The following is a 23,587-nucleotide window of genomic DNA, read 5'->3' as shown; positions in this document are numbered from 1 at the left end:
TTTTTTTTCAAAATTAAATCTATTTTATTCACATTTTTTTAAAATAGTTTGCATCTTTTTTAAATATAAAAATTAAATTCTTAACCAAATTCTAAAAATGAAAACAGTTTTTTGGAAGCTCTCAAAATTGGTTTGATTTTTTAAATTATTGGTAAAAAATAGATAACAAAAAAAAAATTTAGAGGTAAGAGTAGTGTCCATAGGCTTAATTTTTAAAAACAAAATAGTTATCAAATAGAGCCTAAGTAATTACATTTTTATAGCACTGTTGAGAATAATAATAAAGTGTAAAATAAAATAGTTTAAAAGAATTACAAATATAACAAAAATTTTCTGCCATAGATTCCTATCAATGATAGATATTATTAATAGACTTCGAGAGTTATATATAAATTTTGTTACATTTACAAATTCTTTTACATTGTGCTATATGCCAATACTTTTAGCATGATTCATCCACAACATCATTTCAAAATCAAACTTCTAGATTTCATATGTTTAATTCCAACATTTTTTTTAACTAAACTTCTTTCAATGAAATGCTTATAAACATTTTAGTTTTTGCTTACCTTAAGATTTGAGCATCATTTCTTCCAAAACTGATTAAAAAAATCCTCAAATTTTTCTTTGGCTGGCCGAAAATTCTTCAACTTTCAAATTTGTCAGATGGCAGCAATTCTCCCTTACTTAGACGTTAGGAAAATTTTGGCAAAACAATCTCCTTCTTGTTTAAGTCTATTTATACTTGGGCTTGCATGAAGAGTTAGCTTAATTAATTGTCACATAGCAAGCTTATCACTTTATTAACATTTGCAAGACTGCCACCTAGCTTACTTACTCGTTAATTAAGTTGAATTCCTCAACTTAAGCTTGATCGCATGGGCTTGCAGGCATCCAGAACTTCTCCCTCCAACGCATGATCGTCTGCCACATCCTTCGTTAGCTTAGCCCTCAACAATGGTATACAAAGTTTGTTGCATAAACCCTACATACCACTTGTTATACTTAGCCACAATGTCCCCTCCTTGGGCCTTTTGCCACATCATTTAACCAAGCTGGCCGTATGGCGTCTACCAATTCCAATGCATGGAACCCTCTCCTCTCTTTAGGTGTTAACTTGTTCCTACTTCACCTGAGAACCCAATGTTCCATACTTAACATATTTTCTTTCCCTTTTCTGGCTTAGCATTAATAGACTTCTCCAACGATCTACGTGTCAACCGTGTTACAACTTGAACGCATATAATCATATCACTTAGAAAATTTTCATTCTCTTACATTTCAGACACATCATTTACTATACATACTTAACTACCATTTTTTTCATTAACGTTGGCTCACATCTTAACTCATAATCAAGAAGACTTAAACTTAATTAACTAGAAAAATAAGTTCACGGGTTTACACAATGGATCTTTAACACTATCATCTGGTATGACAACCTAAGTTTTAATTAAACCCAAGTAATGGTCAGGTTGTATTATTATATTCCCAACTCCCCACTCGGTCTTGTCCTCAAAATGGTAGGTATATTGAGTCGACAAACTGGCCACCCTTATCCATACAAATCAAAGGACAATCCCTCATGAACAGAAGTTCATAATATACTCAGGATTAAGACTAAGTTGCTTAGGTCATACTATTGAAATAGGAACCTAACTAGTTAACGGTGTTAAATCTAGTGGTTACTATTTCGCAGTCTGATCTTACGCATGTATAGGTGATAACTTGTAAAAATACAAGTTATTGTAGCCTTTTACTTAGAATAATGAGGTAGATAGGTAGATCATGCATCAATAATGCTAAAATTCATGCTAAAAATGCTACTTGCGCTAAAGTGCACACAAAAACACTGATGATCGCATATCATGAGTTAACGTGCGATAAAGTGTATATTTTGAAGTTATCACAGGAGTTAATCGCATACGCTGATCATGATGAAGAAACGCTGATCACATGCCTCAGGATCTCTGATCCTGTTCCAGCGGATATTCTGCTGCAACTTTAGAATGATGACCATGATAGCAATCTGACATCCTCACCTACCTTGTCAGGGATGGTGACTATCCATTGCGGGATCTTTGAGGTCATCAAAGGATGGCTCTATAAATAGAGCCTTGACATCAATAGGTAAAGTATCCGGGAATTCTACCTTAGGCAGAAACCTGTGACCACTGACGAGAGCACCAAGAATTTCTCTAAGAGTTCTCCACTTACATAGATCACCTCTGATTGACGACCAAAACTACGCTGGAGCAAGAGTCTAAGAGGCCCTTCTCCACTTCATGCTACCATTCCACCACCAGCAGTCTTGACACAAATCTGCTAGAAGCAAGAGATTGTTGAAAAATAGCCATCCATCTTTCTATCTTATCTCTGCTGTTGTATTACATTTTGGCTTAAGACATTAATACATCTTGTAATCAACACATCTATCTACATATCACATGTCTACCTTTATTATCTTCCTTTCTTAACCATTGCTTTCTTATTTACCATGCATTGCTAATTTTCACGAGATAAGGGGGATGGTTAATGCTTTGAACTAAGTTGAACCTTTAAAGGTCAATCCTGCTTGCTTAATGTATAATTATTTGAATGCTTGTTGTTGATCACCCATTGAGTCAAGCAACTATGACCAACTACCCGAGAGGGTAAGTAGTTGTGGAACTCACTAAGCAATGTAAGAAGTGTTTCTAGAGATAGAGATAACCTTATGCTCAACACATTATCGATCATGCGTTATAGAGATGTGACAAATGCAGCTAACCACCAAGATGTGTGTGACAAACGGATGATGCGAGCTAGGATTCTGCTTAAAGCTAAACTTAGAAATGCGATATTGATTTCCCCTAAACCTTGATTTTCCTATGTACTTTTATTACGCGTAAAAGCTATTGTTTCACTAAAGACTTTCAGATTTATTCTTCAAATGCTCACTGTCTGTTTAGCTAGTTTAGTCACATCAATTAGTTCATCGCATAGTAGCTAGTCGCATGTTTCATACTTTCTTTATTTTAGTCATTTAGATTCCGCCTCAAACACATTACTTCGCAAACATCTTTAGCTGCAAGTCTCCATATTTGACCTTAGATCATCCGGAGAAACTTGTGATCTTGTTATACTTGGTAAGAGAACAAGAAAACTTGTGATCGACGCATACTCACTGCACTTAGACGTAGAACATTAATAACACAAATACACCTGAGTGTAGACCAAAATCAACGCATATAATAATCACTGAAATAATAGGATACCCCCACTCATGTGTCACCTACACAGATGTGTTGGATCATCACGTTTATATCAAATACAAAGTGGGTCGTATCCATAATGTCACCAAGATAAGATACCTAGCCTTATCCATATACTATAGACCTTTTAGGTTGTATCTTGAACATTGATCCACGTACATCTCCACATACAATTCAAGACTCATAAGGCAACTTTGGATGTTAGTTCATTGGATTTAGATTATTAAGACATAATAGAAAACAACATAATAACATCATTGAATTAACATCTATAACTCTTTATTGGTGAGAGTCAATTAATAACATTCGAGTTTTAGGACATAAAACTCAACAAGAATATTGTGTTGAATTTAAGAAGGAGGTACAGAAATTGATGGATCAAAAATTCTAATCGTAAGTCAAACGAACATACAGGAAATCGAAGTTGATATGATTTCCAATACCTCATCTTATGGAGGAACTCCAAGAGAGGTAACATCTATACGAGAACCATTAGTCATCCATTATAAAGTGAGATCCAGTACCACTTCTTGTATCCAAATGCCTAAAACAATGACTGTTGAAGTACCCGGTCCTTTTGCTTATATGGACAATCGAGTTATATCGTGAAAATATGAATGTTAGTTCATCACAAATAATGTTGCTTCTACGGTAGTTGAAGGGATGACTCGTAGTGGAAGATGCTATACACCAGACAATTTAAATAATATTCCAAAAGAGAATGAAGCTCGACAATACAACGACCAAGCTCTGGAGATAACAACTGGGGATGATCTAAATGATTTAAGCAAGGTCTTTGCTGAAAAAAGCAACTTTAGCAAGGAAGAAGACAAATCACGAACCTATCTTCGAAAAAGAAACAGTGAGTTTTTTAAATTGATCAAGTAGACGTAAATTAATCTTATTGCTATTCATGCATTCTGAGCCGCATCACAAGGTTTTGCTTGATATATTAAGTCAAGCGCATGTAGGCCATGACATTTCGGTAAATGTGCTTAGTGAAATCGTGGAGAATATAACTGCTACCAATTGCATCTCTTATACAGATGAAGAAATCCCTCTTGAAAATACTAGGCACTCAAAGGCATTACACGTCTATGAAATGTAAGGATCACCGTGTGGCTAGGGTCCTAGTGGATGATGGATATTCTCTAAACATAATGTCAAGATCTACTTTGAGGAAATTCTTGATAGTTCCATCTTACTTAAGAATAAGTATTGTGGTCGTTAGAGCTTTTGATGATGCTTGCAGGGAGATAATTGGAGATAAGAGGTCCCACTGAAAATTGGGCCCTCCACCTTCAATGTGGATGTAAACTCATCTTATAGTTGTTTGTTTGGACGACCTTGGATCCATTCAGTAGGGGCAGGGTGAAGTTCAATGTGAAAGGTGGTCAAGCTATTGTTTACAGAGAAGAGGACATGTTTGTAACGAAAACGCCTTCACTGCCTTATGTTGAAGCAGCAGAAGAAGCTTCGAAATGCTCATACGATCGTTTAAAGTTTCTAGTGCTACTATCTCCCAACTGAGGGGTTAGATATATATCGTTTTATATCTAAAGCAGTTTTGAGATGGACAGGGGATTGGAAAAGAATAATCAAGGACACCAAAGGAAAAAAAAGCGCATGTCTTGAGGGACGTGAAGTGGAGCAAGGAAGAATGCCTATCCCTTCTCTGTCCGAGACATTCAAATCTGGTGAAATGCAATGAAGGTTCTGAGGCCTCAATCGTTGCTACTGAAAGTACTCTTTCATTAGATATTCGAACGGATTATTTTGAAAATATTGAATTTTGCTTCCTTATTTTGGATTTTAGGGTCAACTTAAGAGATAATTAATTTCATGTGGTTTAATTGATTTAAATATTTGGAAGGATTTAATTTATATCAAATTGATGGATTTTATGCTCTTTAATTTTGGTTTTTGAAGTCTAAATTAAGATAATTTGAAAAGCTAATTGATTTATAAATTTAATAAAATCTTTGGAGATTTTGGAGATATTGTGATAAAATATTTTATTTATCTTTTCAAAATTGGAAAAAAAAAATAAAAGAATTGAGATTTTTTTTTTCGAAATAAAATGAAAGCGAAAAGATGCCAAAAATTGGGGAGAAAGCAATTCGGTTTTTCAGCTACAGCTTCCACAAAATTGTCGATTGCCAGAGTTTTAACCGTTGGATCGTGCTCAAATTTAGTCAGTCTACGAGACATATCATTTTGAACGGTTGGATCGTTGTTTGAAGCTCTAGTTTGTTCGTAATCGCTGCTGAATAAAATCTGTAAAACTAGAAATTCCCCTTCTCTCCCACTCTCGCAAACTCTCCTCATGCAAGACCCTCACTACCAGCCGCTAGCCTAAACAATTTATGTCATCCGCCAGCAACACCCGCTACCTATCTTTGGTAGCCACGAGCCGATGCACCATCAGCCGCCACTGTCCGATCTTTATCGAAATCTTGAGAAAAACCTTGGGGATGACTTATTTTCCTTATAATTTAGAAGGTGAAATTCACCCATTTGATTTTGGGTTAAATTAGTAATCTCTCTTTGGCGTGAAACTTAGATTCAGATTTGGAAGTTTTGAGGCATTGACCATCAAGCTAGAGTCCATTTTTCGTTTTGCAGAAAATTGGTAAGATCGATAAGTTTTGGGTAAGTCATTGGTTAGTTATTATTTTGGATTGAGAGTAATAGTGGAAAAAGTAAGTTACTGATTTTGGATTTAATTCTTGATTAGATGGGCTAATTAAATCAAGTTTTGGAATTTGTCTTGGACCAAGCTACAACTTTAGGTTGATTCAAGTGTGCTAAAGAAGTTCTAAGGAGCTTTTGTTTTGCGTGGACTTTTGTGACCAAGTTGAGGTAAGTGATACTATTACCGGTGCCTTCGTGTCAGGCGACCTAGATTAAGCCTATAAAGTTACTTTGTGGACTTTGGAGCATGATTTTGTTTGTCATTATGTTTTGCTAGTTGTATGGCAGTTACAAGTATTATGAGCATGTTAAAATTTCTAATCAGTACTGTCACACCCCGCCCCGAGCCCGTGCTCTTGAACTTGCGGTGAGGCGTGATATAATCTGTTACTAGTTTAGCTCAGCTACTAGTTTCTTTTAGTATATTCGTAGCTGAAAATATTACATGCTTTTATTAGAAACTAGTTTACAAGTTCAATTTATAAAATACACATGCAAACCCTATCTCGATAACCAGTCTTATTTACAACTATTTTTCAACTTGTGGCAGACCTTAACCAATACCGCAACCTGGACTCGTCAGCTACCTGTAAGGTGAACATAGAGACAAACCATGAGCTTTTACAAAGCTCAGCGAGTGGTAACACAATTATAAGTCTTCCACAACCAACATGAGGTTTCCAAGTGAACCTCCAACAAAGCATGAAACTTTCACAAATCCACCTACACACCCGGTAGATATTTAACATACAATAGCATAACAATAATATCAGCCTATGTGCACATAGCTCATCCTATCATGGGCTCAGAAACTAGGCCCGTCGACCCTCTGACCATCCCACTTCAAGGATTCTTTATCCCACAGGCTCACGCACTAGACTCCTCGATCCCCTGACCATCCTGTAAGGATTTACTCTGGGCTTAGGTTCTAGGTCCTTAGACCCCCTGACCATCCCAATCATCATACATAACCTACAACATATTAATTTACAATATGCTCAAAATAACAAGGGAAGAATTAACCACTCACAGTGAAGTTATGGAGAACCTTTCACGCAGTTCACCTGGTTTCCTTGATTCTACCGTTAGATCCTATTTAGTTTTGAAGCTTAGATTACTACTATTTCCGGGCCTTTTCTCAAGACAATTCCTTCTTCAAAAATGTGTGAAAATGTCTCATACCTTAAATTTTTGCCCCCAAATTCCTTGGTGAAAGCTCTGAGGATCAATTTTACTCTTCCTGGCCCGACTGTCTTTTCCCTGGTAAGTACCTCGCGGTTTTCCTTAATTTTGATAGCTTTAGATTTAGCATATTCCTGAGGAAGCCCACACACGAAACTAATTTAATTTAGAAACTTTTGGTCCAAGAATCACCTGATTCGCACAAGTGGTTAGGGAGAACTAGTGATTTGAAGTTGGCCTTTCGCTTCTATCCAGACAGTTTGGCTCCTCCGCGTCCTTGCTGGAATCTCCGACCCACACTTAATTTTTCTCTCTTCTTATTTTTCCTCTCTTTATGCTTTTTGAGAAAAGACTTGGTGTGTAGGTTTGAGTGGGGCGTCCCTCCTGTTATAGGCGTCCAAAAGCCTTCTAAGCTTGACACCTACTCTCCTATGTGTTATTCTTAAAGTTTGCCAACCTACAGCCCATTCCACCTCTTACTTGAGGTGTCTACCAATGTAAGTTTGAGCCATCAAGTGCTGGATGTCTCTCTTTTATAATGCCAACGCATGAGACTAAATTTGCATGACTCCTCAAGCCTTCACCTCAATTCCTTAAGTTTGAAGGTTTATTCTTGACGAGCCACATGTTAAGGTGACGTCTTCCTTATGAACTCAGCATTCTTATGCATTCATTCCCTTCAATATGCGTTCACTAGGGTGATTCTCAATGCATACAACTAGCCTAAGGTATCAACGCATAGCATACTTAGAACGCATAATGATCCTCAACACCTAGTATGATTCCAATGCATAGAAATCCTTAATTTCCCTTAATTTCCAACATAGCACCATCGCAAGAGCCAACACCATGTGTCCAACCTAGTATAATGCATGGCCTATGTCCAATGCATCCCTCGTGCAAGCCATTACCAATTCTCCAACGCATGGCTTAGCATCAACGCATAGTACACTTGGGTTGCATGGCATGGGCGCTTGGCCGACAACTTGGCATGGACGCATCACTCGGCAGGGCTTGCTCGTCCGCTCAACGCATGGATGCTGCCATCAACGTATCGTTCGCTTGGTCGCTCGACGCATGGGCGCTTGCATCGTTTGCTCTGCCACTCGACGCATAGAGCCTTGCATTGATGCATCGCTTGGCATGGCAGCTGGGTCCGCTCGTAAGGCTCGCTCGGTCACTCGACGTATAGGCGAGGCGCTTGGACGCATCACTGAGCGAGGCGCTTGGACGCATCGCTGGACGTCTGGCCAAGCTTGCTCAATGCATGCCTGGGCAGTTGGCCGAGGTTGTTCGATGTACGGCTGGCGTCTGGCGGAGCCTGCTCGACGCACGCCTGGGCACTTGGCCAAGGCTACTCGACGCATGCCACCCTCCAACCCTCATGCCATCCTTCAATCGCCTACCACTCTTTAACGCATCCTTTGCCTAATACATTGACCTAACCTCTAAGGCATGTGTTTATGCTTACTACACTTCTCCCTTTGCCCAAGACCTTATGGCCAATGCATGTACTCACCTAAACACTTAGCCAATTTTGTAATAGGATTTCATTTCACCACATCTTCACTATTTAGGGTTTAAATTCCAAGGTATTCCATTCCTTTTTATCCCTTAGGGTCCTTCCTACTCTTACCGTAGGATTTAATTCTTCTTTATTCTATGCTATTGAGGGAATTGAGCTATGGGTTTTACAAGTACTGATATTATGTATGTGATGCATGAATAGACCAGTAGGGCAGTTTATTGTCTGGCCTTGATGCATGTTATTATTATGTTTGACCATATGCCTACGAGCCACTAGACATATGTGAACCGACAGGTTAACGTTCATGTTATTATCATGTTTGACGGTGTGCCTACTGGCCGCTAGACATATGTGAGCTGACAGGTTTACGTTCATGTTACTTTTATTTTCATGTTTCATGTTTTGACGGTGTGTCTACGAGCCGCTAGACATGCGTGAACCGACAGGTTATCGTTCATGTTATTATCTTGTTTGATGGTGTGCTTACGGACCGCTAGACATACGTGAGTCGATTGGTTCACGTTCATATTATTATTATGTTTGACGGTGTGCCTACGGGCCGCTAGACATGCGTGGGTCGACGGATTCACGTTCATGTTATTATCATGTTTGACGATGTGCCTACAGGCCGATAGACATGCGTTTCAAGGCCGTCTTTTGGTATTCCTTTCATCATAAAAAATCGATGTAGCTGAATGAGCCACGGGCTATTCTTTCTTTGCTCGTGGATGTATAGTCTGATCCCGGTAATGGGATCACTTACTGAGTATTTTATACTCAACCTTTCTTAATTTATGTTTGTTAGATAATGATAGGAATGGACCGGCGGGTGACGAGAGAGACCTATGATTGTGCCATATGGGACGTGTAAATCGCTTCTGCTCAGTTTACGTTTTCAAGCTATTAAAAGTTTTGATTTGAAACTCAATGTTGGTCAAAATTTTATTTGTTTAAGTTATTTTTTTTTTCCTTCATTATTTTAGGGGCCCCGAACAAAGGTTTTTCTTATTTGTTATTTATTTTGGAAAGCTGTCTTTATTATTTTAATAAAAATTTATTTTCTTCAATGGTCAAAATGTTTTGAATGTAAATATGTAATTATGAGTAATGACCCTTATCAGAGTGCTCAAAAGGTCGGGTCGTTACATCAAAAGTCACTAAAGGGTTACAGAAGTAATGGCGTTATTATACACCCTTTAGTTATGCCTAAGGTTACGAGGTTATTTATGTAATAGAGGCACCATTTACCGTTTTGAAAAGACGCATTTTCAATATCTAGGCACCATGTATACATTCTTTTTTCTAAGAAATGAAGAGTTATGATCAAATTAAATTTTATCCTTATCACCATGTCTATTCCTCTTAATTCAAAGCATGATTTTTTTTCTCTTCGCTTCTTTTCATCTCCTCTACCTTTTTACCAATACAATTTAAGGTCAATAACAAGGACGCAAGAGATGAAAACAACATCGATTTAATTATTGATTTTGAAGTTACAATTTATAATCTCAAGCAAAATATAGAAGCAAATTCGATATATCTCTCGAGTTACTAAGGATGATAGAGCAAGAGGAAAAGAAGACTACCATATCAAGAGCCTTTGGAAGTTATCGATTTGGGGACACTAGAAGAGGTGAAAGGAGTGCCAATTAGCACTTTAGCCTTAGAGCAAGATCATGCAGATCTTGTTGCTTCGCTTCATGAATACAAAGATATATTTACATGGTCCTACCAAGATATGTCTGGTTTAGATACTGAGATCATATTGCATCAACTACCACTCAAGCCTAAGTGTAAACCTATACTGCAGAAGCTTTGCAAAATGAAGCCTGAAATGTTGATCAAGAGGTTAAAATGAAGCCTGAAATGTTGATCAAGAATAAGGAAGAGGTTAAAATGAAGTTTGATGTCGGATCTTAGCAGTGATTAATTACCCATAATAGGTCACGAATATCGTCCCAGTTCCAAAGAAAGACGACAAAGTCAAAATGTTCGTAGACTACAGAGGTCTCAATCATGCAAGTTCGAAGGATAATTTCCCTCTTCCTCACATAGACGTGTTAGTAGATAATACTGTTGGATATGTGATCGATCGAATGTGTATGAATGATGAAAATGAGAATAAGTATGGTCAAAGTACAAGCATACATTGTCGATGAAGTAATAAATCTTGGAGTACTCCAAGAGTCGTATTCCACGAGACTATTTATGAAATTCAACTTTTCTAAGAAGGAGTTTTTCGATGCAAACCAAGGGGTAACCGGTAGTAGTAAACAAGAGTGTCAAATAGGGATATAGTTATGTTTAAACCAAAAAGGCAATGAAGCTCCTTCTATTCGGTCTTGTGTCAAATTCATTTAGGAGCTCTAAGCAGCTAATGCCTATATTTCTATGATTAGCTAGATCTTAGATTAATTACATGCAATTCCTTTACTCTATGGTATTCCTTATTTCTAAAGCGATATGAAAGTCCTATTTCTAGGCTCTTAGTCCCATATTCCTTTGTGAAATCAGTTTATATCCTAACCTTCTTAGCATTAAGACTCCTCTAGATTACTAAATCAAGTGATCAGTTTAACTTAACAATATTTGTTCATAAACTCCACAAAGGAAATGTAAAAGTCAATGAGGTATGAAGCATAAGCATTGGTCAAGCCATAAAGCCCTAAGGTATTCACATAACTGAACCCCTTATAGAATTTAGCTCATGATCAATAACAAATGACTAGATTTCATTAAATAAGAAATCATGACTACAATGTAAAAAAAAAATATAGATAGAAAATTGCAAAAAGAAACTAAAAGAAATGCTGGAAATATAATAATAACAATCTTGTGATGATCTCTCACTCGTCCAATCTTTCTCTAGGATGATTCTCCTCTTTCAAGGATGAATCTCACTTCTCCACATGCTTTTACAGGGTAGAATTAACCTAGAGCGAAGCCTTAGAGGGACTTTTGTTCTTGAAGCTTACTGAATGGAAGGATGAGATTTCTGGTAAGGGATGGTTGAATTTCGTTGGTGGAGTGTGGAAAGAGTTCATTGGAGGGTTGATGCTTGAAATGGAAGGCTTCTCCTCCTTTATATAGGCCAAAGATGGTTGAGGAATGACTTAAATCATGCTCTAGACATTTATCCATCATCCTAGGCATTGAATAATAGTTTTGACCAAGAAAATAATAAAATTAGGGCTTTCTGATACAGACGCAATGAATCTAGTGATTCTGTCGCAGTGAAACCAAAATTTGCAAAATAATAAAAAAAATCAGTCAAAAACTCATATAATTAGCCCCGATTACTAAAAACACACTTTAAACAATTCAAAGAAGTGTGATTTCTCATTTTATCTAATTTAGGGCATCTCGGAGTCTAAATACCAAAAAGTGTCTTTTTACTATAAAAAAATACTAAAATAGATGATAAAAACATGTACTTTTTTACATCAATTAGTATTCTACCTTTTCGTTTACGGATAGTGTCACTACGAGTTTGCGACATGGAGTTGCCGAGTTGGTTCTTAAGAGGAGAAATATGAAGTCACCACCAGTCTTGATTTATAAGGTATGGTTTGGCATAAAAAACTTGCAAAAAATGGTTTGCATACAAAGATAAAGGGTTCAGAGTTTTTTTTTTTTTTTTTTTTTTTTTTTTTTGTATATGGAAAAGAACAAAATTTATTTTTCTCGTGTAACTTAAGGAAAATGACCTTTGTAGAAAAACAAAATTTTTGTGTTGACTTTTAAATGTCCCATATTTTATTGGTCACTATTAGATAAATAATGACCAATAATTATGAGTGGCCAAAGGCTATTATAAGATGTTATTTGAATTTAATTTGGTCTTCCAAATAAATTCATCACTTCAAGAATATTAGGGAATAAAGCTCTTGAAACCCTAATTTCCATCACAGGAAAGTTTTATTAAAAAGATATTTGAAGAAAAAAAAAAAACCTTTGCAAAAACCCTTTTTTATTTTTTATTCAAGGAAAATATTATTTATAAAAAGGAGATTTTTAAAAATAGAAAAATAAAGAAAACTATTTATACAAACTAGAATTTAATCATCCTCCCCCTTTTCCATCTCCCCCTTCTCCGCCTTCTTCTTCTTCCTCTTCTTCTTCATTGATCCGTTCTCGATCTCTCTTTCTAACCCACACATTTTCTTCTTCTTCGGTCCAATCTCATCTCCCTCTCTAACCCACGCACTTTGACGTCCAGCAGTCATTTTTGTCCCTTTTCAATCTTCATCCGCTTTCCTTAACTCCCTCGGTGTTGTTGTCCTTCCCTTTCAATAACAACAAAACAAAACACTGAAAACCCATTAGACCATTAAACTCACAAAATAGAGTAGCAAGATTTTCATATGTTGTCTAACTTCTTTCTTTGTCTTCCTTCTTTCAAACATGTTTTGTAAAATATTTCTAATTTTCGTTAATCCATCGAGCTTCTTTTGGTGGATCGGGTTAGAACTGGAGACCCATTGAAGGTTTTTCCCACCGTGGCCTACTTTTGATTTCTAATTGGTCTTTAGAAGAAGGATTCTATTATTACTTTCATAATTTCTAGATCTTTTGGTAAAAATTGAAATTTTCCTAGCTGCTTGCATTTTCCAATTTTTTTTTGGGACCCTTTTTCCTAAATGTATATGAGATTTTTTTTAATGAGATTTTATTGATCATTGTCAAGCTCTATTTTGCAATTTTGATATGAATTTCTTGTTGGGTTTGTTAAGGGATGTCTAGTTTTTTTTTTTTTTTTTCAAAGGCCGGTGAGCCAATTCTTCTCTCTCTCTTCCTCTAACTCTTATATTCAGGTAGCCCAATCCTCATCGTCGCTATCTTATCACTGCCAGTGCTAGAGTTCGTCGGACTTTTGGTCATTAGGGGTAAGATTTTGGACATTTTGGGTTAATTTTTTTTGTTCTTGAACACCTATTAAGTTTTGGTATTAAAATTGACTTACCCATAAAGTTGGATGCCAGATTTTAGTTTTGTTGCTTTTAGATAGTTGTGATAGATATTATTATCAAAGTTTATCACAGATGGACACTAATGAAGTCTATCAGCATCTACCAGTGATGGAAACTTATACAAGTCTATCATTAATACTATCTGTGATAGAAACTGATACCAAGTCACTGATAGACGTTCATAGAAGTCTATCAGTTTCTATCAGTGTTTTTTCTATTTTTGTAAATAGTTTGACATTTTTTCTATCATGAAAATTCTCCTTTCTGAAATCAATTTTTTATTTAATTTAATTTAAAAGAGAAGTAGGAAAAGAAAATTTTACTACTTTTTTTGTTGCAAGTAAAAGAAATCTTGTGAAATCAATTTTATGTTTAATTTGTTTTATTGAAATAAATAGTAAGGGGTTGATTTTAGCAAAATTCAAAATTTACTTTTAAAGAAAAATGTCTTTTATGATAGGATTTTTGTAATGCATATTTTTCAATAAATGAATTTTTATTATTAAAGAAATCAAAGAATATATGAAAGCATAAGAAATTTTACTTGAAGAAAATATTATTTACGAGAAAACATATTAAAATCAAATTTTTGCCTCCCAAGAATTTGGATTTATATTTCAAGAATCTCAAATAATCGCCTTCGAAAAGTTTAAGTTTCATTGGAGATTTTTTTTATATATATATAAATGCAAGAACAAAGTGTTTCTCAACTCAAAAGGAAATGCATGGACAATTATTAAGAAGAAGATTAAAAAAAAAAAAAAAACAAATACTTCACGAAAAACAACATAAAAGAACATTATTCAACCAATTTCATGCCACAAATATCAAATATATATAATGATTATGGATACAATTGTCATAAAATAAATATGCTTGTACAAAATTGATCTTTTGTTTTGTTTTGTTTTTTTTGTTTTTGTTTGTTTTTGTTTTTTTTTTTTAGTAACATCATGAGTGAATGCAAAAGAGATATATTAATATAAACATAAAAATATATTTAATAAAATCAAATGAGACTTACCCCATAAGAGATAATGCCATGATTTTTCCTATATTTCACAAACAAAGAAAATTTAATTTTTTAAAGAAAATAAAGTTACGAACAAAGAAAACTTAATTTTTTTAAAGAAAATAAAGTTGCTATGAAGCTTAAATATCATGAGAAGAAAATGGTAAATTTAAAAAAGAATGGAAACAAAAAGAGGAAAAAAAAAAAAAACTTTTGAGAATATGGATTTTTTTTTTCTGTTATAAAAATGAGGAAAAAACAGTATGAAGATTGTTGGAGTAAAAGAGAGAAAGAGAAGAGAAAATGAGAGACAAATGTTGAAGAGAAAAATGTAGGTTTTCTAGTATGATCTTGTGTGCGATGGTCCTTTCAATTTATAGAAAACTCAAATCATTTTAAATTAGGAAAAAATAAGGAATAAATAGAAAAAATAAATTAAATATAATTTGATTGATTTGAAAAACATTTTGACAAAATTAATTCCCTAAAAGTTTGTTAGATGGAAATTTTTCATAACCGAAAGAGATGAATATTCAAACTATTCTCCCTCAAAAAATATGTATCATTTTATTTTAATTAAAAAAAAGAAAATTATTTCAATATCAATTACTCAAAAGTTTATTATTATTATTATATTCTATTTATTTACATAAAAACTAACGAATTCTAAATTATAGCAATGTCACAAAAAATTAACAAAAATAAGGATGATGAAATAAAATATCAAACAAATTCAGGAGTCTACAGTCTACCCCTTTTGTTCATCCTTATAGAATAGAAGGTGGACAAAGAAGTAGACCTTATATTGTTCGATATTTTATTTCTTCATCATACAAAAACAAAGAACGAAAATAACAATGCATGAAAAAAAGAGAATGACTAAGGTTAGATTCTAAAACATAAAATTTTGGACAATGAGGGGTGAACACCAAACTGTAATTTTTTCAGACGTCATGGGTAAACAAGCATCTCATTATGCAAGAACACGATAAGAAAGTTGGAGGCTAGGGTAAACAAACACCTTCGCAACAATAGACTTCAAGGGTCAGGGGTAAACAAGCACATCATGACAAGAAAGAAGAGAGCTGGAGACTAGGGGTAAACAAGCACTAGGATGATCATAGGTAACATAACCTGAATCCTGAGTGAGTTGTGAACTTCTGTCTATGAAGGCAGTTCTTTTGATTTGTATGGGTGAGAGTGGTCAGATCGTCTGATTGAGGAGCTGTGGACACAACTACACAAAAAAGAATTCATTCATTCCCCAACGTCGGGGTAAGTAGATAAATGCTCCCTTAAAGGTTGATTTCAGGGCTTGAACAATGTGGCGCCACACTCTATCCTAGCATGAGAAGGGTCTGGTCATAGTTGGACTATGATTTATTGTTCATTAGAGGGATCTGTGGTACTTAAGAAGTTAGATGTAACTATAGGGGCAAAACAGTAAGTTTGGCCCGACTGTACTTATGAGCAATTTGTGAAGGGTCATCATAATTTGTTGACTAGAAATGTCTCTATAGTGCGAAGAGTGCAACTGTCTGTCTTTAGTGGAGTGTTCGATAGTTAATGAATAATGAATAATTTAATTAAAGAGTTTAATTAATTATTCACGTACCGTTGGAGTTTCAAGCTATAGGTTCATAAGGTTCCCTCTGTAGCTGAACGAAAAGAAATAAGAATCAGTTTTTGGATTAATTTAAATTTTTTTCAATTAATCGAGGGAGTTAATTATATATGATATAATTAACTTAATTATATATGACATAATTATTGTAATGTATTTGATACATTATATCATAAAATATATTTAAGAAAAAATAAATATTTAAATGTGATTCAAATATTAATTATATGAATTTGATTCATATGATTAAATTTGATATAAATGGGTATTAAATGTCATTAGTGAGAGAATAGAAACTATAGGTTATATGATATAATATATAGTTTAATATATATATATATATATATATATATATATATATATATTATGATAAGGTAGTTATCATATAAATTTATATATTAAATAATTTATTAAATAAATAAATTATTTAATTTATTTAAAAAAAATTGGGGGGGAAGGAGTTGTAACTCGCTCCCCCTCTTTCTCTCCACTACGTGATAGTGGGGTAGTAGGTCTTCACTATCTTGCTCTAGTTTTTTCCTTCACAAAGAACACAGAACGTTTTAAGAGATCTCACATTACTATCTTCCTCCCTTCCTCTCTTTTCTTCTCTCTAATTTCTCTCACCAAAATAGCCAGAGCCCTTAAACTCTTAGGTTCTCATCTCAGAGAATATGGAGGTAGTCTTGTGGTGGTGTTCGTCGGTTCAAAGGATTCAATTGAAGAACTGTTCTTCAAAAGTAATGGATTCTGAACCGTAATTTCTTCTCTATAATTTAGTGTATGCATGCTGTAAATTTAGATGAATAATGTATGTTTACTATAAAATTTTGTATTATGTTGGGAAATTAGGACGATGTGTTCTGCTCAAGGACCTATCAAAGAGTTCCTTCATTTACAACCTATAGGTTTAACATTATTAGGTTGATCTACAAGATCCTAGACTTGATTGAAGTATATGGACTCCATCTCAAGATTCATGGCTTTAATTCATTCATCTTTGTCCACATCACCTATTGCTTGATTATAGGTCAATGGATCCTCGACGTCATCATTTGGTATGACGACTTGAGTTTCTATTAAACCAAAATAGCAGGCAGGTTAGGTAATAACCCTCTCACTACGTCGAGGCTCCCTCAACTCTCGACAAGGATGTGTTTGACTAGATAAAGCAAATTCAACACCCCTTGTTCAATTGCTAGGTTATTCAACAACTCTTGTTAAAGTTTCAGTAGTTTCGTTGGAAAACTCATTCAATACAATTTTGCTTCTTGATTTATGCTTCCTAATGTGGTCTTCCTCCAAGAAAGTAGCATCTGTTGATACAAACACTTTTTTCTCTTTCGGATCATAAAAGAGACCACCTCTCGTTTCTTTTGAGTAGCCAAGGCAAAAGTTCGACGTGGCTCCAATTTTTTTGCATTAGCCACTAGCACATGAGCTGGACACCCCCAAATCTTAAGATGTAGTAAGCTACTTTTACGACCTTTCTAGAGTTCAAAAGGTATTTCAGAAATACATTTTTATGGAATTTGGTTCAAAGATAGGCTACAATCTCCATTGCATAACCCTAGAATGAGTTAGGTAGAAAAACATAACTCATCGTCGATTGAACCATGTCTAACAAGGTTATGTTTCTCCTTTCTAATACACCATTTTGTTGGGGTTTACCAGGTGCTGAAAGTTGAGATATGATTCCATATTCTATCAAATAATTTTGGAATGTCATATCCATATACTCTGAAGGGATTGAATCCCAAACGGAAGCGTATAAACGTCGTACGATTCAATTTTCAATTTGATTTTTAAATAGAAATATAGAAAAGAACAAGAAACTTATAATCTATAAGATAAACATTCGAAATACAACATGCTTAAAGAGGAGATGAAATTAAGAGATATATACCCTTGAAGATCTATATCTGCATATTTTCTCTCCACAATAAGAACAAGAGCTGCTTTCATCGATCTTCCGAACCTGAAATCGTGAACGTCACGTACAGAATGAAGAAGACACCACCCCAAGGTCTTCCTCGTTATTCTCAATGACAAGAATCATGTAGATTTTCGTGGGTTTACACTCAATTTTGGTAAGAGGGAAGGAGAGGAAGCATGAGAGATCTTTTCTTCAGAGAGTCATCAGAGATTTGGGAAGAGGATTAATAAGAAGGGACATCCATCTTCTTTTTAAAATTGTTTTTATGTTAAAAAACTCATCTCATTAATCTAAAATAACTTCCCCTCTATTTTATTAATTTGAGAGAATAACTCCCAAAAAGAGTTACTAGATATCAGTAGTTTGAAGAGAGATTTATAAGGAGGGAGATCCATCCTTTTTTGAAAACTACTTTTACGTAAAAGACTCATCCCATTAATCCAAAATAACTTCTCATCTAATTTATTAATTTGAGAGAATAACTCCAAAAGGAAATTATTAAATTTGAATTTAATATATATTAACCATTTTAATATATATTCAAACTATATGATATATCATATATAATATATAACCTATAGTTTATGTTATATCACATACAATATAAACTATAGTTTATTATACTCTCAAACAACCTAAGATATTAATATGAATCATATTTATATTAATTTTAACCTATAATTTTTATATGAATCACATTCATATAAATAATATTTGAATCACATTCAAATAATTATTGTTCTCCTAAAACTATATAAATTCGTGAATCAGATTCACAATAATTTTAGCATATAGTTCCTACATGAATCATATTCACATAGTTAATATTTGAATCATATTCAAATATTCATTTCTCTCATAAAACTGTATAAATTTAATATGATTCATATTCACATTAATTTTAGCATATAGATCCTACATGAATCATGTTCGCATAGTTAATATTTGAATCATATTCAAATATTCATTTCTCTCATAAAACTATATAAGTTTAATATGAATCATATTCACATTAATTTTAGCATATAGTTCCTACATGAATCATATTCACATAGTTAATATTTGAATCATATTCAAATATTCATTTCTCTCATAAAACTATATAAATTTGATATGAATCATATTCACATTAAATTTTAACATATAGTTTTTATATGATGTATCAATATACATCATATTTTATAATGTATCAATATACATTATTTAATTATATCTTATACAACTAATTATATTTAATTAATTTGGACAATTCAAATTAACCTACAATGTTTAGGTGATAAACCAATTTATTACCTCATATCGCTCACGCATGCTCATAAAACCAGGTTAACAACACTCAAGAGCTGGCTAAAATCCCCAGGTAGCAGGTGTTTCATAAACAGTCAACTTAAGTACCTACAACTTTAGACAGGATTTAGCCCGAGTGAGTTTGTAACCAAAGTTTTTTTTTACAAGATAATGACTTATTTTAATTATTTAAAACAAGTTGCCATTTGTTAACCCTAGGTGAGCATGCATGTTATCTTTGTTATAAATTTTTAAATATCTAATTGATTTTATAACTTCTATAACTTAGACATTCTTCCATAACATACCTCATGCATTTCATAATTTAATATAACAACTTATATTATAACTCATGAAATTCTAAGTATGCAAATTATATTATAACACTTATAACATACAACATACATTTCACAACTTATATTAATACTCATAAAATTCTAAGCATGCAAATTATGTTATAACACTTATAACATACTTTTTAATGGTACAACATATTATCCTATGGTGGGGTTTTAAATCTACATGACATACTTTATGCACAATCAAGATTAATATAATTAATGCATACATTCACAAAGCATAATTAATAAAACACACTAAAGTGGACTAATTTTGGCATCTTTGGCAAACAAACAACTAAATTATTACAATAATAATTCATAAACAACTCTAAATCGCTCCCGAACACTTCAAACTGGCCCAAAACAGCTTAAAAAATCTTCAATCAAACCTCCAAAGTTTGAAAATCAAGCTGAACCACCTAAAAAAATCGAACCGGTCCAAACTGGTCTACACAGTCCAAAAAACAACTTCAAAAACAGCTTGTGCCTTGCTCTGATTTCTTCAAATTACAACCTAATATCAACTCTAATGACTTTGAAAAAATTACATATTCTTCTTCACATATTAAAGCCCACAAACAACCAGGCTATTACAGTAATTACAATCGGGCAATTAACGAGGCTTAAAAAATGCAAAAACCATAATATATCCACTTTAGCCACCACACTTTCATCTCATGAAATATAACACCCACCAAGCTAAAATTAATGCAAATTAAGTGCTTAAAACATGCTTTAATATCAATTGTAAGAATAAACAAAATGCATGTGGAAACAGTTTGGATTTTAAGTACTTTAAATTTCATTAATTTTAAAGATAAAATATGCATGCAAATAACTCTGAAATTAGGGTTTGAGTTACAACCTTTGTAGCTCCAAATTGACCACCAATTCAGCTCCAATCTTTTCACAAGCTGGTTGTGAACCACCATAAAGGTCTTCCCAACTATTCTCTAGCCTTAGAACGAGAAGGCGGGATCCAGTGAGTAGCTAAATTAGGGATGAATTTAGAATAGAAATTGAGTGAGAATTGAAGACTTAAATTCTAAAACTCTTTTAGAATCTCTAAGTTCCCAAGAAGAATTTGTTTTTCAACTAACTTGAAAATCATCAAAATGGCCAAGAATTTTAATCTTTATCAAAGCATCCTATTTGTAGAGCAATTACATACAATTAATGTAAAATTGGGTTAACCAGATTTTGACATTTCAAAATGTACTCAATTTAGTGAGATAAGTGATATTTTATGGAATCAACACTTTGCCAAATGAATTACTCACTAATTTACCAAAAGTTGGATCTTTTCCACTAAAAATCATTCTTTGATCTTTCCATTAAGTGATGTCAACATTTTGACTTTTGATTATTTTGAAGTCAACATTTGACTTTAGACAAATTTAATTTCATACAATTTTAATTAAAAAATAATTCAAAACTAATCTTGGAATTTCCCACTTAGTGAAGTCAACTTTTGACCTTTGACCTTCAAAGCTTGGTGAAGTCAACATTTAACTTCGACCAATTTTGATTAATTCCATTTAGTTCAAAATTAATTCAAATAATTCATTAAATAATTTAATTAACTTAATTTGATATTCAATTATTAAATCCAACACGAATCTCGATGAATCCTTATTCATAGTTTTGATATTTAAATCTTATTTAAATATCTCAAACTCTCTTTTTATCATTCAATTCTCAATTGAATGATACATCGTTAAATATATCGCATATATTTAACGCTTATTCTCTAATTCGAATATGAAAACTCCAGACACAATAATTTAATTAACTTAATTTGATATTCAATTATTAAATCCAACACTAATCCCGATGAATCCTTATTCATAGTTTTGATATTTAAATCTTATTTAAATATCTCAAACTTTCTTTTTATAATTCAATTCTCAATTGAATGACACATCATTAAATATATCGCATATATTTAACGTTTATTCTCTAATTAGAATATGAAAACTCCAGACACACTCGTCACACCATTTTAAGGTTTAGTCCGATATGAGCTAGTAGGGGGACAAAATGGACGTACAGACCATGAGCTCTAACAATCCGAGATTAATTGACTAAACTTTTTTAACCAAATTAACCAACATTCATTAACTATTAGGACATTTCACTAAATCCCAGTAGGTGCACTCTCCTCACTGTAGATATAATTCTGTCCATTTGATTTAACCATGATCAGTTAGTCGATCCTTCACAAGTTGTTCGTATTTACAGTTGAGTCGAAATTATTGTTTTACCCCTATAATACACTTGCTTCTTAAGTCTCCACTGATCCACTAATGAACAATTGGTTGATGGTCTTACCAATAAAGTGAGTCTCTCTCAGTCATAGAGAGGACGGGGCCCCTTGCTTAAGACTAGAAATCAATACTTAAGGGAACAACCTATCTACTAACCTTGAAATCAAGTATGAGTGAATTCCATCCTGTAAGACTATGTCCCCAGCTATCTACCTGGTCTTACCTGTAAAATGGAAGGCTTATTGAGCGACGATGTTGAGCCATTCTCACCCATGCAAATTAAAGGATAATCCCGAATAAACAGAAATTCATAGTTAACTCAGGATTAAGATCGAGTTACCTTAGGACATCGAAATGAAACAGTTAGTTTTAATAGTAAACAGTGTTATAAAGAAAAGTGACTATTTCATGGTTCAGTCTCATGCAAACATCTTTTGCATAGGATGTCCCCACTCGCATGTCTCTACATGAACGATTTAGGATCATATTGTTTGTCTTCAATACAAAGTAGGCCACATCCATAGTGTTTTTAGGATAAGGTACTCAGCCCTATCCCTATACTTATAGATGGTTTTGGCTATATACTCAAACTTGATTCGCTTTTATGTCTCCACATAAAGTTCAAGTATTCATGCTATAGTCAGGGGTCCATTAATTTATTGGATTTAAGCTTTAACAAGTGCAACTTACATATTCGATAACAACCTTACTGAATATACCTCAATAACATCTTTATTGCAAAATAGAATATGTTTAATGTTTAGAAACTGCGAGTTCTAAGACATACAGCCCAACAAACTCCCACTTGGACTAAAATTCCAGTGGGTTTACATATATACAATGTTGAATATGAGAGAATAAAATACAAATACAATAAACTAGAACATCACATATCCATGAATTCTCCCATTTGTCCTAGATTTATGAGTCTTATAGTCCTAATCTGACTAAGTGACCCTCTAACACTTTAGCCATGAGGGCCTTCGTAAACGGATAAACTTGATTGTCTTCTAAGGCGATTTGCAATCATCTCCTTGGTGTACGATCTCCCTAATGAAATGGTACTTGATTTTCCTAATGAGATGATACTTTTTCTCGATGTGCTTTTCGCGGTTATAGCTTCTCGATTCTTTTGAATTTGCAACTACTCCACTGTTATCACAATATAGTGTGATAGGCAGATGCATATTTGGAATTAGTTCCAAATCAGTTAAGAATTTCCTAAGCCATACCGTTTCTTTCGCCATTTCACATGCAGCTACATACTTCGCTTTCATGATGGAGTCAGCAATACAACTTTGCTTTATACTTCTTCATACTATAGTTCCTCCATTTAGAATGAACACTGATTCCGAAGTTGATTTCCTCGAATCAATATTTGTCTCAAAATCAGAGTCAGTGTATTATGTAAGGATCAAATCCTTAGCACCATACACGAGCATATAGAACCTCATTCTTGGAAGATACTTGAGGATATTCTTAACAACAGTCC

Source organism: Benincasa hispida, chromosome 3 (genome assembly GCF_027475165.1).
Source record: "Benincasa hispida cultivar pf3 chromosome 3, pf3_genome.v1.1, whole genome shotgun sequence".
NCBI classification, from domain to species: Eukaryota; Viridiplantae; Streptophyta; class Magnoliopsida; order Cucurbitales; family Cucurbitaceae; genus Benincasa; species Benincasa hispida.
This window is presented reverse-complemented; position numbering follows the sequence as displayed.